We start from the raw sequence: 16683 nt of genomic DNA on the forward strand, positions 1-16683 counted from the left end.
TACAGGGTGTTTTAATTTTGAAAACTAAATCTGCAGAGAAAAGAGTACAGAGATTCTGCTACGGGAGCTAAGTCTTCGTGCCAAATTTTGCAATATAGCATATACACCTTCAAAGTCTAACCTTATTTTGCTCATTAAAGAATTATTTGCATGGGAAGGCTTTGATTCTGCATGAGTGGATAAACTGTTGGCATGAAATTTTTTTCCTTCTTTAACAAACTACTATTATATATGGATTTTACACTGAATCTTAAATTACCCTCCATACTCATCTGATAATTCTGTACTGCATTTTGGCCTAAACATGCCTTAATGTCACTCTCTTTTTTAACTTTCATTTCACTTGTTAAATTCTTTTGCCTGGAAAATGCCACATGAACACTGGGGAGAAACACCTCAGTTATTTGAAAGATAAAAGTAATTTGAAGTGGAAGAGCTTCAACAGTGTGCTTTAGAGCTGAACACTTATGCCAACACCAAATTTGAGCAGGAATTCAATAAGATACTATCAAATTGGAATTAGTTAATACATATTTCTGAAACTACTAGCACATGGATATACCAACAGTTTTTTCAATAAAGATTGTTTAGCAACTGAGGTTGAAAAGCAACAGGGTAGGATTATTACAAATAAGCAGAACCCTAAAAATATATATTTACCATGTTAACTTTGAAAGATTTGCATCCTCCTGTGTATTTTAGAACAACAAAACTTCAGTGGACCTAAGGGTTCCATGAACTCAACAAAATGTTACAGCCACTTCAGATCATTTTAGTTGAATATTTTGACTACTCTGTTTATTTGATTTGTTGTTTGCTTATTCAATGCTCATTTTTAGTGCTCCCCTTCCATACGGTCTTTTTCACTTCAAAAGCAGCAAAATACACTAGTGACATGTGTAATATGGTTAGAACAGGTAATCCTGAGTATTCATCATTGTCCTTTTCTGGATCTCTGTGACCTCTGCGAAAGTCTGCAATTTTTTTCTATGTGGCTAAGTGTAGTATCATTGGTGGAGGTAGTGGTGGAAACAATACAAACCCACTTAGCAGTTGATCAAGCAGAAGAATGGTTTAGAAAGAAAAACAATTATCACTGTTCAAAGACAGAGGAATCATAAAAGTAATGGGGACCTGTCTACCTTAGTGCTGCAGTCCTTCTTGAACTGAACCTAGTAGAAGTAATAAACCATTGATAAGTATTTTCCCAGCAAATAAATATTAGAAATTATTTCTAATGAAATAATGAGCTTTCACTTTTTTAATGAAGCTGAAGGACCAAGAAAGACTATTGTATCTCTTTTAAATCTGCAATAATGCCACAGCATAAGAGTGCTATTTCTTAAAGCATTTTCTAAAAGTGATGCATGAATGAATACTGTACAGGCATCAGATTTGGAACAGAAATGGGGCTGTTTATTGTAATCATAAAACCTGTTTTCCTGTGTCCTACAGGTTTTGTTTTTTTTTTTTAATCAGCCAAAATATCAGATTACTTAAAATTATAAAAAAAGAACCCCAACCAAACAAAAAACTCTAAGTCCCAACTAAAGAAAAAAACTCTTTACTTGTTCTGCTTGCTTTCTTCAGCTGACCAAAAAATGAGCTTTTGTTCTTATATTACCTAAATTGTATTAACATAGATGCTGTAGAACTGTATTTTAGCCAATGTGAAAGAATTGTCTTTGAATTTCTTCAAGTAAAATATTACTTAAATGGTAGATGCATTCAGAAAAATATTTTACTGGACAAAATAGTACTGGATCTTGGGTAAAAAAATTAAAAACAAATTGAATGGAATTAAGTAATGTCATGGTTTGACACTGGCCAAACACCAGGCATCCACAAGAGCTGTTAATTTACTTTCTCTGGCTACAGTTGGGCAGAGGAGAGGGAAACAAATTAATGAAGGGCTCATGAGTTGAGATAAGGATTGGGAGAAAAACAATCAAAGGGCAAAACAGCTTCCAATTTAAAGGTATAAAGTAAATTTATTATTAACAGAGTAAGAGGAGGATAATGAGAAGTAAAACAAGACTTTTAAACACCTTTTTCCTCCCAGCCTCTCCCTCCTTCCCACTGATGGTGCAGGGAGGCAGGGTGTGGGGGTTTGGTCAGTTCACCACTGGAGATCATCTTCTGTTCACTCAGGCAGAGCAGTGTTTTCTCTGCCATGCTGTGAGGTCCCTCCCATGGGCAAACAGTCTTCCCAAAAACTGGTGTGGGTCACTCAACCACGGGGTGCAGTCCTCTAATGATAGGCTGCTCTACTTTGGAAGCAAGGGCCCTCTGTCTTTGGAAGCAAGGCCCCTCGGTCTCTGGAAGCAGGGGCCCTCTCCCTCCATTAGGTCTGCAATTGCACCACAGCCCCCTCCAACATCCACCTGCTTCAGCAATGAGCACTTCTCCTACTTTTCCCCCACGCACTTCATGCATTACAGGGGGACAGCCTGTTTCACCATGGTCCTCACCACAGCTTGCAGGGGAATCTTGGCTCTAATGTTTGGAGCACCTCCTCCCCCTCCTTCTGCACTGACCTTGGTGCTGCTATGGTCTTTTCCCTCACATATCCTCACTTCCTCCTCTATCTAGAAGTAAAACTGCTGCTCGTAGGTACCATTGCCAACAAGTTCCACACGATTCCTGCAGGATCCTGCAGCGCCAAGAAGTTGATCTGATCTAGGTTCCGTGCTGGGGAGTCGTTCACCATGTTTTCGCCATCAGCCATGTGGCTGTGCCACCACCATGTGAACAGTGGTGGCTGCCACAGCGCTGGCACTGTTCAATGCCTCTCCTCTTGGAGGGTGCCGGGAAGGGGAAGCTGCTGCTGCCCCTGCCCTCTTTGCCAGCAGCACATCTGGCTAGGGGCACGGGCCAGGCAAGGGGAAGCCATGGGCCACACCTAAATGGTGGCATCCATGCTGCCTCACCACCTCAGGGAAAAAAATGTGTGTGTGCGTGTCACCCTGTTCTTTTGAAAGTTTTAAAGTTCTTCTAAAATTTTTCTATGCCTTCTGATGTTTACATATTTCTACTGGAGTTTCTCACACACTGTCATGTAAATAATGATTGTTTTGCATTCTTCTTTGTGGAAGGAGAGAACTGATGGACTATTGGTTTGACCAGTGCAGTTGAAGAGGTGGTAATTTCGTCCTCCAATCCACTGTCACTTTTGGAATTCTATCTATTGCAAGGTCAGAAATAAAACTTGCTTCCTTTTGCTCTTTTGATCTTAGCATGGATGTGTGAATTATTTTGTGTCATAGTGTGACATGCGCTGTTTTGATTTTCTTCTTAAATGTCATCACAGAGGCGTTACCAACCTCTCTAATTGGGCCAGCAGCATGTCTTCAGAGCCATCAGAGATTGGCTCTGCTGGACATGGTAGGACCTTCTGGCAGCTTCTCACAGAAGCTACCCCTTTAGCCCCCCTTTGCCACTACCAAAAAAATGAGGCCATGCCAAATCAATACAATTAATTAATTAATTGCCTCTACTTCTTTTAGTGTATCAATTAACAGCCCTAACATCTGAATGGTTAGCCTGTATTTTATAGTCAAAATGCATGGCACAGAAGATCTCTAAGCAAATGTAATTATACTTTCACCATATTGTGCTTAGCTTTGTTACACTAAAAAAGCACATTCCTTTTCCATTCTAGCCTAAAGAAAATCAGTGCCTTGTGATCTAAATCAGTGCCTTGTGATCTGATCAATTTTCAGTAAGAGATCTCTTACTCTCATCTCTTTTTTCAACTGGTAGTAGAATTTGGAGATTCTTACTCTTTAATGCATAGACACCTATTACGGTAATTCTTAATTTAATTTGAGGTGTAAGTCAGCAAAAATTCCCAGCACTGACAGGTGCTGCTCAGAGTCTCAGGATTCTCAGAAGCACTGTTTAAATGAGAAAACCCAACATACCTTTTCTGAAAAAAAATCTTAATTCTGGAAAATACAAGATAAAATAATTTCAATTTCATGCGCATATATAAAATTTAAGTTAATGTTAGCTTAAGGTATGTTGATTTTGAGTTTTCTGGTTGAAGACTAATGTGATGTTCATAACAGGGCATTTATTTTGCAACTGAAAACATTTTTGACTGAGATTTTGGAAAACATGAGCATCTTCTAATGATTTTACATTGGTCAGAGAGTGGGCTACTCTCACTTTTCCCATATGAAGCTATCTACATGGAGAGTTAGTTATTTCTTAATGAATCTGCCATTTTAATAATTTTTTTCAAGAATATTTTTAAGAGAAAGGAATATAGACTTACATTGAAAGTCTGTCTTCAGTCTTTGTTCTATTGTATTTACTGCACTAGTAGCTTTTAAACTTCTGCCTTTGCCTCTCTTCCCCTGCACTGTCAAACTGCTGCAGGGCACTAACAGTTTTCTGTGATCACTTGACAAGTATAAAACTGTCTTTCACTTTTTGGAAAGTAACATCTTGTACTGTAGATAAACAGAACATTGACCTCACACAACAGTGTCATTAGAAATGCTGTATTTGTACTCAAACTAATTTTCATTCTGTATATAGATAGGAGGTCTGTCTTGTGTTCTTTACTATGGGATATCCCATCTGGAAAATAATGGTATGTATTGCAGAAAATAAAAAGACAGGGACAGGTTGTATTTAAGTGGGGTTAAATCAAGCTCATTTTATCACTGCTGTGTTTATGTTATGTTATGTTGTGCTATGTTTTGTAACTGAAATCTACACAAAAGTATCTGGCTGTGGAAGAGAGAAACAGCAAAGTATTTCTGTGAGTTATTACTCCCCAAACAGCATAAGGAATTAATTTTAACCTACGTTTCTGTTATGCAAATTGCCATCAGTGGAAATGGGAAACTTAGAAGACAACGGTAGACTGTTCCATGTAATTTTTAACTGCAGTGTGACTTGTCCACTCTTTTAATATTTTTATCAGCAAAGTTTAACAAGTAATGGTGAATATCAAAGCAGAGAATTCATAAAAGATGGATTTTACAATGATGTTGGCTATATAACATATATACCGTTCTTTAAAAATGGTCAGCTTCAATATATATGAAAATGCTTCTTAAAAAACAAAACAGACAAAAGAAAACACAAACAAAAACCAACAAAAAAGAATATTTGCTGAGTATTTTTTTTTGTTTAAAACACCTAGTGAATAGATGCCTCTCTCTCTCTCTAAAATACTTTCTCTGTTTAAAATTTATGTGATTTAGACAGCAAAGACCACATGAACTGAAACTCAATCTTTTATGATTCAGAAGTCAATAAAGGAAAATGAAAAAATTGTACAAAACATTCAAAATTACAAATATATACATATACTTTAAAATGTCTAATACTTCAGTTATATAAAAGGCTGACAATTATATAAAAAAAACATTTTTTGTGCAATATGATTAATTTGGATGCCTCAATATATTTGACACCTGACTAATTAATTTCAACCATTAGAAAACAATTAAAATATATCCCAGTTTAATTTTTTAACCTGAGCAATAGGTGAATAGTATATCTGAGTATGTCTCATTAAGTACAAGCAAAATATCCTTTATTTAGATAAGCCACATTTGTTGCCCTGTCATACTTCCATAGTGGATTTTTCCTACAACTGTGATGAGAACTGTCAAGTGGCATAAATTAGCAGAGTCCTAGGGCCTCCATTGTAACTGTACTTTCTGTGAATAACACATCCAGCTCACGCCAGAGGAAGTATTTAAGAATCTTACTTCCCCTAAAATAAATGGAATTAAATGCCAGAATACATTTACTGGCTCTAGGTTCTAGCCTTTTGTTCAAAAATCTGTACTTCATTTCAGTCTTTAATCCTCAAGAGGCTCTAAACAACCACAAGGCTCTGTTAGAACCTTGTAAGGCCGAAAACAGAAAAGTACTGAAATCAAATTTAAATCCTTTGCCAGAAGTTCCAGAGACCTGATGTTATGTATTTATTGATTTCATTAAGTGGAGAATGATATTTGCTTAGGTCTGTAGTTTTCTTTTTGGAATGGTGTGCTGGGCCAAAAGTGGTTATTTTATTACCTATCTCTTCTGTCCTATCCTTACCCTTCCCTCCTCTCTGTCCTTCCACTTACTAATCTCCCTCTCCTTCATAGTCATCTTCACCACAGACTTAATGACTTTTCCCACTCCTTTGGTTGTCTTTACCTCATTTACCTCATCAGACTATTACTTCTGCTCATTAAAGCCCTAGGAGAAAAAAGCAAGTTAACCTGAAGAGAGAGATGGATGATGAAACAGTTGCAGAAGGGGTGGTGTGACTATTGCACTGTGGTAAGAAAGTATGGACATGGCAGCCTTGTGTCTAACGTGGTGTTCACCCCAATTGCATATCCCTGCTTGTTCTGCAGAATGAGAATGCCCATGTTTTCACAGACACATGTGAGTATACTAATTTTGAAAATTAGTTCATGTCCTTTCATTTCCTTTTTCAGCTTACCTGTTTTCCCAAGACAAGACTACTGAATAGCCTTCTGTTCTACTTGGTAATATTTATTTTCATTTATATCCTTCATTTCTTCACAGTTGTACATTAACTTGAGAGTAAATACTAACTGCTCACGTCGATTTCCTCTGTAGTGACCAACAGGTATTACTTTCTAAGTATCATTCCTCATGTTTCTCAATGTCAGCAGCTTCTCCTACTGTAGCCTTCTTAGTAGAATCTGTACTTATATTTCTTTCCTAAAGGATGACTCCTACAATTTTCAGCGTGCTGATTCTTCCATTACAAAGAACCCTAACATCTGCATCTCCAGAAGCCTGTATGCACAGGCAGCATAACTGAAATTTGCCAGGACTTTTATCTGCTATACATACAAGAAAATAAAACAACTATTGGGACACCTGTATGATATTTGGATGTGGTAAAACTGGGCCCCACTCATTCCACAGTGGTTTGCTGGGACAGACTCATCTATTCCCAAGGCAGCATTCTTCTTCACCAGAGACCAAAACACCTCTGTTTATCACTCTGCTTTTCACCATTCAAAGGCTGGCCATTCTCTGAATGACAGCTGAACTACTTCATTCAGCTCCAGGAAGGTCTTCAGTATTCATTAGCAGCTAATCAATCTCCTTTTTATTGCAATCCTGTAAATAGGACAGAGAATGCAGCACTGATGCAGCACTGGCTCTGGGTGATTTCCCTTTTCATGCAATCATTATGGAAAGAAAGGATTCATAGGACATTTTCTATATGTAATTGAACAGAAGCAGCCTAATCTCTGGAAGCACAGTCACAGTTTTCAATGTTGGAATGAGGGACAAGACAGCTATACAATAATAATTTTTCTCATCTTAAATTTCGTTTTTATTCCCCTAAGAAATGCTCTTTTTGCAGTGAAGCTTGGTTATTTAAAATTTTAGTAACTAACAGTGTAGAAGAGGCTCATGCCTCTTCTTTTATTGGTGAGGGATGATGGTGGAGAACTTGGACATGTTTGCTGCACTACTGAGATTTTCAGGACTTTTCCCTTCTAAGATCAAGCAGTTGGTGGGGGGGGAGAAGGAGAAAATGTGTATTGTGGGGGAGGAGAGGAAGGGAAGGAAAGGAGTGTTTTCCACTGAACATCTGAGAGCGACTATTGCATTTGCTGAGACATCATTATTTTTAACTAGCTCTTGAAACTTCTAGTATGATCACTGGTTGGAATGTACAAATGAAGGCAACTGAGCAGTTAGGGAAAGAAGAGATCTGCAGACTGCAGCTGGTTGTTAGGAGCAGAGGAATTTTAAATGCCTACAAGTAACACTGCAAGTCATACTCCCTCACCTGCTACCTCTTCCATAGCTTTTCACATTAACCTGCCATATTAACCAGGCAAAACAAGATTTACTGGCTGATGTTCCCTTCTCAGGATTGCCAGCACAAGTAGTCCATAAGATGGGCAAATTGAACACTTGCTCTGCTCCCCTTGCATGTATCCAGCCAAGACACTTAGGCACTCAGACAAAATGATCCTGGATTTTATCTGAGTCTTGTTGATCTGTCACATCATGTATTAGCCTTGGAGTCCTCACTGTGTACACTGGCATCAGCACTGCCTACAGCAAATTGACTTTGGTGCATCTTTCCTTGACAAAAGCCAGTCAGGCTTCTCCTAATGTATGCAGCTAAATGCAGGACTGCTGGTAATCTATTTTTGTTCTTGGAAGTAGATTATGATATTTTATTTGGCATGGCAATAGAGCAGCAGAACAAGTGCTGTGAGCTGCCTATGGCAGCCAGACATTGTGGTCTTCATTTCAACAAGGTCTAAGCACCTTCCACTGTATGAGGAGACTGTTTGTTGTATGGGTCTGTAAGTGCCCTCTAAAGCTCTGTATTTGATTTCTGCGGAACAAGATGAAAATGGCTTGCTGTGCTCTGTTATGAGGCTGTAATGTCATAATGAGGAAGTGAAGTTCAGGGGCAAGTAGGGCCTTTCTTAGCTTCCTAATCATTCCAGTATATTCTCAGCTTTGGAAAGGCAGGAAGGCAGTAGCTCAGAAAAACATTATGCGTGCCTCATTTAATAAGCACCAGATGGGTATGTAGGCTTTACCTTATCTCAACAGTCAGTACTGTATCACATGGAATTAAGGTGTTTCAATGTACACAGTGTTAGTATACTTTTCTGATTCAGCGTAAACAAGCTTTTAGGTAATGGATCTAGAGACAGGTGTAGCATCTTATTTCAATTAGCAGTATCAGTGAAGGCAGTAAGCTTGCTCCTATGAAAAATATCTGCATTTGAAAAAGCAGATCCTTATATTTTAAATCTCTGTGACAGTAGCATACCTGTTAAATTACCTGACTTTCAGGCACATTACTTACTTTTCCTAGACATATTTGTGATTCACATAGCTTTTGTGTCTGTATATTTTTATTGACATATATCGTCTTAAAATCAAAGAGGAATTGCATCTATACCATAAGCATTTCACACTGTAAGGATGAATGCCTTCACTTCGGTATTTGTGCACATATGTATGCATATACATATGTGTATATATGTACATGAGACACTGATTTATATACATAAACATCTCATAAAATGTTTCAGATTTAGGCTTTCGTGGATCAATTATGTGTGTGTATATATATATATATATATAGATAGATAGATAGATAGATATATGCACACAAAGCTCTTACTTGTTTTATGATTGTATTAACACATAAAGACATGGCTGAACTAGAGGCAAAATAGCTTATATAGTAAAAATAGATATGTGATGGAAAAGAACACAGCCACACCCTGGCAATTTCCCATTTCTTCAGAGTATGACAAGAAAATGTCTGCATAGTTCTAAAATGCTGAAGAGCCTGACAAGAACAGTGCCATTTACATATGAATGTCTTAAAAAGCAGTTTATGAATATTCACATCTTAGAGAATTTCTCTACCAAAGGTCTCTTGGGTATGCAGGGGCTTAATTCAAGTTGGTTTCTGTCAAAGATAAAGAAAGAACTTGAAACCAGAACAATTGTTTCTCTCATTTAATACAATATTGACACACCTAAGTTGGTGGTTTTCAGATGAAAGTGCCTACTACTCATAAAGAACTATGGAAATCATAGGAGAGAGCAACCAAAGCTTGAACATATTTTAAAATGTGTCCCTCATACGAGTAATGGCATCATATTCATGAACTACTCATGGGAAAGTATTTCAAAGGACTGTGCCACTAAACCTCACCTAAACTTCTCCACAGATTTTCACTGCTAAATTAAGAATTTATTGCTTTTTGTGTACTAGAAGATGAACATCACCTCTCTAGATAATACAGGTGGCAAAAAGTGACAATACAAAGTACCTTGTAGAGGAATGCACAAATCAACAAACTTCAGAAAATTAGCCACTGTGTGAGACACACTAGGAAAAAAGTCTCCAAACTACCTTGCAAGGAGCAGGCCTTGCATTTGAATTAACCTCTCAAATACCACCGATCAATCAAATAATTCAAAATGGAAGACCTCATTAATAAAATATTCCTGACTATTTCATAATACTCAATGCTGGTATATATAAAAAAACTGTTAGATAATTACAGCATTTACACTTCCTTGAAGACTCCTTCTTTCCCACATCTCTTTTTAAACAACGGTTCCTGTATTAAACTCACAATCCAAAGCAGACCTCCCCTATACGAACAAACATTCATTAGAATGAAACCTTGCTGGCACAGCCAAAGTAAACTTCATGAATACTGACATGTTTAACATGATCGATATCAGTGACCAGAATTAATGGAAATTAATGGAAATTAATTCTTTTAGGTTTTCTTCATACTCTTTAAAATTTGATATATTACACTATCACACATTCTCATGAGAATTACATGCATGGAACTCATCAACTGTTATTCACTACACTGAACTGGCACAGATCACAGACAAAACACAACAAAGGGTAGTAGAATAATTATTTCATAAAAAAAATGATCCATTTCTTGCACAGAGCAGGAACTAACAAGGGACCTCCAAGTCATGTTTAAAAAAAAAATCCTGGGAACTACATTCTTCATGGAGACAGTAGCAACATTATTTTTAAAGCTGACAGTTTTCTTACTGATTCATCCTCTGTACATTCATGTTAGCAGCTGTTTTCTCACCAGTGGTTTAATTGATTAAAATAATTTATTATACTAAAAGCAACACATCCCACTTGTATTTAGTTTGGATTTTCCTCCTTCTTAGTTCTCATTAATGATGTCAGTCAAGTCAAAAACTTTTTCTCCATTTCTATCAGTTGATCTAATGGAAGGTATCACGTTTTCTACAAACTTTGTCTAATTTATATCCCAGTGTCAAAATTCATTGAAGGTCTGTTTCACCTGAGCTGTGTGCCTTTTTAATCTGAATGCATACTGTTTAATCACAGCAGTTAGAAATATGTTCATGGAAACGGGTTGAGTCCATTTTGTCATGACGCTCAGAAGTATACTCTGCTACATTGCTAATAACATGGTTAAACAGAAGCTATGAATTTTCACTTTTGTCTAAGAAAGTAAAATAATTTAAATATTTTTTTCTAAAAATAGAAACAATTACACCTCTAGACTAAAGTGCACTTCTCAAAGTACTCAGTAAAGCCAAGCTCTCTGTTGAGCAGTTTTGCTTGTTTGCAGGAATAGAAATGAGTTAATAGACAACTTTTTCACTTTTGTGGCCTGGAAAGTGACTATTTCCTTACTGATGTGGAATAATGCTGTAGAATATACCTGCCATGTCAAGATGTATAAAAATATCCTTTGATGGAGGAAAACAGTAGATGAAGCCTGTGAACTAAAACATAAAAAATGTATTGTTTATGTCTTCCATGCCTTAGAACGTAGGACAGATACAACTGAAAAAAATACCATTTGAGATTTTAAAAAATACTCTGAAACCATTTTTGACAAAGGAAAATTAAAAATATCTATAATGTTTCTATAAGGCTTTCAGTGATACTAGTGATAAAGTGTGATTTCTAATATTCTGTTTGTTCCAAGGGAAAGGGATAAAATATTTGAAAAATGAGAACATTTTAGCACACAGAACTATGTCATCTCTATTGATTATGAAAAAAATAAGTAAAAAAGGGGAACTGAAGACTTCATAAAGAAGATAAATGGGGAAGACAAAATTATTATTTTTTAATTGAACTTAAAATTGAATTTCATATGTAATGAAAGAAATCTGCAATGCTCTAACAGATTCTAAAAAAAATAATAATTTTTCCCAAAATGAAATAATCTTTTATCATGAACCATATTTTGCAGATGGAAAATAATCAAAAGGATTTTTTAAACTCTCCTAAAAACGGTCCATGGTGGCTTTTATAGAAATCAAAAACTCTTTTCTTAAAGTACAATCTGTCAGTTTAGCTGATCTAGAGACAGAAGAGTTCATCTCACTGGACAGTTTGCATATCCTTGCGTTGAAAAGATTTACCTTGTGATTCAAAATATGGTAGTCCATAAGAAATTCAATTTGAAATATCATTGAACCAACACTGAAACCAAGAATTCACACATTATTAGCATTTATTTTTACATGACTGACATTATTCACAGAAAAAGACAAGGGAAAAGTAAAAAAATTATGTGTGCATACACACTACACTGTGCTAAAGATTACTAAGAGATTTGTATTGTCAGCATTAGCATCTTCTAAGAAAAATTAATTGTCAAAATAGAGGTAAGCCATAAAACGTAAAATAAATGCAATTCATCCCACAATTAGAGAAGTCTGGTTTTATTTAATGCTTGTGTGATGATGGGCCCTATAGAGTTAGCATAACTGATTTTCCATAGAAGAGTATTCCCAGATATGACTAGAAGTTGGTACAGCATTCTTTTAGGCTTTCTATTTGGACACAATCAACCTCAACAGCATTAATTGCTACCCTTCTAGGATTCAAGAACTTAGCAAAGGCAGTCCAAAACTACCATCGGTGCATAGGCAACATACTGAGCACATGGTTTATTTTAGGCAGCTTCACAGTTGGCTCTTTCTGCCAACTTAATGTGTAACTCTTTGTCTTAAACTAGTCAGCAAAGAATTTTTGGTTATGATCTACAGATGTCAGTGTCCTCACATAGTATGGCTTCATTTTCATTCCTTTCTCTTTGTTTTCACCAGCACAAGATTTATGTGGTGGCATCAGCTGTCAAAACAGACTCTTAGGCTAAGAGGCTGCAGCATAGCTTAAAATCAGTGTTAAGGAGACTGGCCAGGAGCAAAGCAGTCCAAATCAAGAAAGCATAAAAGTACCTTAACACCACCTTTTTGTCTTTTCTCTTTTACATGAAATGCTCCTCTATGTCCCAAATGTCCCTCAGAATTCACCAGCTCTCCCATGCTAACCAAGGAAGATAAATACAAGCAAAAAGTCACAATTTAATGGTTAAAAATAACTCTAAAACATTCCTAGCCATTTCTAGAACACAGCATATAAAAAATAGGTTGTGGTGTTACCAAGGTTTTCTATTTGTGCTTGCATAATAATTCATCACTTTGATTTTACTGTTTGAGAAACAAAGCAAACAAATACAGAAAAAAACTTATTTGTATGGTGTATGTAGCCAGTGTATATTTGGGATTGTACAGAAGTTGTTTACTTAGCTTCTCTTTAAATACAGTAGAAATGCATTATGCATTTAAAAATTATAGCAATACACTTCTAAGACTTGATTGGCACTGAATTATACCAGTTTTGTGTTAATTTCACCAGCATAAATGTGGTGTCATCCAGTTGTGAACCACATAAATTCAGAAAATGCTACAGTAAGATATTTTGGCATATTTAAATTATGGAATACTTAAAATAAACTTCAATATATACTTGTTAAAGAAAAAAATTACTTATTGCCTCTTTGTGTCTTTCAGGTGGTTATTACTTCCACTAATTATTATTTAATATTTGTATTGCAATCATGCCCAGAAGTCCCACTTCAAATCAATTTGAAATCCACCATTCAAGTCAATACCTGAGCATTTAAAAAGCAGAAGTGTGCTTACCCCAGAGGCCTTTCAATCTCTTTCCTAGAAAAGTGGAAACATGCAATCATAATGAACAACAGTAGTAAGAATAGGGAAAAGCAGCAATTAAACTCTGTCACTCAGAAGAAACTATGTACTAATTGTTCAGACTACTTAACTCCTGAGAGACAAACATTCAGATGACTGTTTCACCAAATGTTCTTTCGATTTAGCTGCATGATGTTGCAGTATTTACTAGTGCTCCTGTTCAAATATAAAAATAGAAATTAAAATGAGAGGAGTTTGGGCTTCATGTCCAGCATGAAAGTGTGTATAAAGGATTTGTTTAAATGTTCAGAGGGATCAGATGCATTGTCTCACTTGAAAGAGTCATTATGTAACTCTGTATTTTGTACTTTGTGCACCTAATCTGTAATTATTTGGTAACTGGGATACCAACTCTGGGAATTAATGTTGCTGGGGACTCTGATGGAGCTGTAATCTAAATACTGTCTTGATATTTATAGCACATTTAGATCCCTAGGATAACTCCCGGTATTTTCTTAATTTGCACAGATAGTTATATCTTGTCTGTGCAAAATGTCTTCAGTAGTTTTGCTCCAGTTAGCTGTAGTTTCAGCAGACTTTGGATAGGTTTTTATTTTGATGGCGAAAATTGTAAGTGAAACAGCATCTTACTTTGCAACTAATGTTAACAACTATGGGAGATTCACCATCTGAGCAACAGCTACTATAAATTCTCACACCCATCTATTACTCTGCTGCATTAATAAATGCACTGGGCAATTTGCAATAAACAGTTTAAAAATATTTTAAAATTAAAAAGTTGTGATAATTCACATAAGAAAGTGCCTTGAAGAGTTCATGATGGAGGGCATCAGTTGCAGAGAGCCAGTCACATTAATTATGATAAGGATATGTTATGTGGTATATGACAGGAATGATCAATCATTTGCAATATATTAAAAAAATTAGTAATTTTATTATAGACACAGTGTAGGGCACCACTGCAGGGCACTGTAGTGAGAAATTCTAAATCTGTTGTCAGTGGGGGTAAAGTTTTCTTGCTTGGACTTAGTCCAAAGCTGACTCATTTGAAGAAAATGGCTTTTCTGAACAAGAAGAAATAGAAGCGATTTAATGTTTTGGGAAATATTATATTTGGGAAATATAATATATTTGGGAAATATACACATACAATTCTCTTTTTTATAAACTCTGATGATTGCATTTGATTTAGTTTATTTATTTAAATTTAGGCAGAGATGTAGTCCCCAAAGTAGGGCTGTATGCTCTGTGAAGATGGAGAAAAGTAAAGAAACAGTAAGTGAATATTATTGTCCTATTAGAAATCCATGCTTATTTTTTGGATCTGGATACAAGCTGGATATTTGAACATACAATTCCCATATATAGGCAAGAAGTTTAAAATTAATATCACTGTTGTTAAACACAATGTGTTAAACACAGTGGACTTTTATAAAAATGTGATCATCTCTATGTTTTGTTGCTAAAGATTAAACCCTTCATGCAAAACCCTGTAAGAAAATAGATGAAGCAAACAATGATCCTGAACAGGTAGTATCAATTTGAGTTACTGTCAAGGACCTGTAGGGGTGTAAACGACTTTTCTCATCTAGTCCTATGTTAAAATCAGGGACATGTCAATAGTAACATGACATACCATTTCCCTTACTGTTCAATGACTCATATATCACTTAGCATTTTGCCAATTTCTCAGTAAACCGATTATCATCATAAAATACTATTCCATCTTAGTTGGTGGCAGTCCCAGTAGAGTAGCCAGGGATTAAATTAGCGTGAAAACAAAACTACCTCTGTCCTTAGATTTGGTCTATGCTGAGCACAATTAAGGAGCATAAGGTGAGCAGCATGTACAATTCCACCCTGCTGTCAGCTTCATGTGCTCTGTTACGGCTGAGCAGAACTCCAGGCTCCAGGACTGTTAAAATGGCATATTGCATACACAATAGGTTATCAAATACCCATTTCAAACAATCCAGGAAATTAAACAGAAACTCACTGTTTCTGTTCAGGTCACAACTGTACTACTACTGCAATCCAAACCGAACTAATACCAAAGCCATGTGATCATGTGCCTGCTTTTCTAACATGTATTTGTACATGACTCTGTCAGTCAACACGCATTTTCAGTACCATTGTATTGTACTGACAGTGTTGAAATACTTGGAAGAGAAAGTACAGCAGTGTGCCAGGGTTTACGTGAAACATTGTGACAATATGGGCGGCATTATTTTAATTGCTGATGTTTGAATCCAAGTTTAACGTACCATACCCAAACACCAAAGCGTGGGTGGAGGCTGTCAGTTTTTCCCTTGGGTGTGTTCGTTCTCTCAGACCCTTGGTAACTCCGAGTCAGGCAGCACAAGGTGCGGGAGCAGGGGTCGGATGGCCACGAAGGCGCAACGGCCAGCGCCTGATGGCGTGAGCCGGCACCCCAGCGCTTTCTACAGAGGGTGTGCAACCATAAATTACGGAGCTGAGCTGCTAACGAGGAAACTTCTGTCATTCAGGTCTGAATTTGTCAGTGCGACTAACGCTCCCCTGCAGAAGACAAACTAGGACAGGCCCCACACCAGGCAGCAGCGGGAGGAGCCATTCCCCGGCGGCGAGACGGAGCCCCAGCCCGACGCCGCTCCCGCCTCCCCTGGCCCCTGCCCGCCCCAACCCCACGCCAGCGCCCCCCGCCCCGCCTCGCCGTGCTCTGCACAGCCCGCCCCCGCCGCGCCCCATTGGCCGCAGCGCCCGTCCCTCACGGCCTTCCCCCAGCTCGGCCCTCCGCCCGGCGTTGTCCGCCCATCCCTCCTCCCGCCCGGCACAGCCAGTGCGGGTGCGCTCCCCGCGCCTGCTTGCTCCCGCTCCCGCCTCCGCCAGGTCTCGGCCCAGGCTCTGCTCCCGCTCCGCCCCCCGTGCCGCTGCAGTGCCTCCCCTGTCTGGCCAGCGGTGCGCGGCGCCGGCAGCAGCAGGGGCGCGGCGGCTTTGCCTGTGGCCACCTCCCCTTACCCCCGCCGTGTGTCTGCCCGGGACGTTCATTCCCTCTTCCCACAGCTCTGCCGCCTCCCCCGGCCCCCCGCTGCCGAGGCCGGGGAGGGGGGCGGGAGGCTGAAGCAGCGGGAGAAGGGGGAAGTGTGCAAGAGGAGGCGGGGA

General features: G+C 38.0%; 1 long non-coding RNA gene across 1 annotated transcript; it reads right to left on the minus strand.

Annotated features, from left to right (window-relative positions):
• Window positions 1-9342: 9342 nt before the first annotated feature.
• LOC137464593 (uncharacterized) lies at window positions 9343-13100 on the minus strand. The gene is made up of 3 exons (XR_010994296.1): window positions 12766-13100; window positions 11232-11288; window positions 9343-9457 (listed from the first exon to the last, which is right to left on the minus strand). It is a non-coding gene; the product is annotated as an uncharacterized lncRNA (long non-coding RNA).
• Between the last annotated feature and the right edge of the window lie 3583 nt (window positions 13101-16683).

Source organism: Anomalospiza imberbis, chromosome Z (assembly GCF_031753505.1).
Source record: "Anomalospiza imberbis isolate Cuckoo-Finch-1a 21T00152 chromosome Z, ASM3175350v1, whole genome shotgun sequence".
Classification (NCBI taxonomy): Eukaryota; Metazoa; Chordata; class Aves; order Passeriformes; family Viduidae; genus Anomalospiza; species Anomalospiza imberbis.